The following is a 962-nucleotide window of genomic DNA, read 5'->3' on the forward strand; positions in this document are numbered from 1 at the left end:
CTACAAGAAGTTCACCTTCTCTGGTGAGTGAGCCCCTGTCTCCCATCCCATCTCTGAGACCGAGCTTTATATAGCTCAACAGCAGAGCAAAAGTGCTGTTTAGTGATAGCTTTTGCTTTGTTTTTCTCAATTTGCTGCATTAATTCAGACTCTGGTGATGATGAAGGTCTTGGTCAGACAACATACATGAAAGGTACAATGTATGTGTTTGATCTTTTACTTGTAGTTGAGTATTATCAGTGAGTAGTGTCAGTGGGTGTCTGTGAGTTTGAACAGGAGAGCACCAAAAAAGAAATATCCATACAGCGTATGACCATACACCATTAACTGACTTATTCACTTGAGTTGAGGTTTTTAAGGTATGTCTGTAACCTTTTAATCCAATCCAATGCAACAGCCCTTGTTGAACTCACTGCCTTTTCTTAAAAGATGTCTCTAACATTATCATCTAATTTCCTTTGCAGATCTAGATGACCCCCTGGATGACCTACTTGGTGATTTACTTCCAGATGAAACCAAGCCTGAATCTAAAACTAGCGTGCACCAAACCAAACCTGAACAAGCTGTACAGTCTCCTTCAGCATCTCCAGTCTTAAAGAGCAAAACATGTGAGCCCGACAATTTCCAAAATTCTTTACTTCTCATTTTTCCATGTAATCATCAAACACTGAATATGTGTGTGCTTATTCTTTGTTCATCAGATAAAGCAGCAAAGACACCGGCTGATCTCACATTTGATGATGGTAAGGATGACCTGATGGATGCACTCGGATTTGACAGTGATAAAAACAACCCCAAGAAAAAAGAATCTCCGCTTTGGTCCAACAAGGAAAGGTAACAGCTGTTTTCACTTTTATTGTCTCACTCTTTTTGTTGTCCTTATTTATAGTGCTTAAATAATAAATAATTACTGCCTTAGTGCATTGGTGTGTGGCCAGAGACAAACTTTGCTCAGAACCTGA

General features: G+C 39.4%; 1 long non-coding RNA gene across 1 annotated transcript; it reads left to right on the forward strand.

Annotated features, from left to right (window-relative positions):
• LOC111672660 (uncharacterized) lies at positions 1-829 on the forward strand. Its single transcript, XR_015438472.1, has 3 exons — positions 1-23; positions 465-608; positions 702-829. It is a non-coding gene; the product is annotated as an uncharacterized LOC111672660 (long non-coding RNA).
• Positions 830-962: the final 133 nt, after the last annotated feature.

Source organism: Seriola lalandi, unplaced genomic scaffold (assembly GCF_002814215.2).
Source record: "Seriola lalandi dorsalis isolate HSWRI2012SDOR001 ecotype SW California unplaced genomic scaffold, Sedor1 jcf7180002008834, whole genome shotgun sequence".
Classification (NCBI taxonomy): Eukaryota; Metazoa; Chordata; class Actinopteri; order Carangiformes; family Carangidae; genus Seriola; species Seriola lalandi.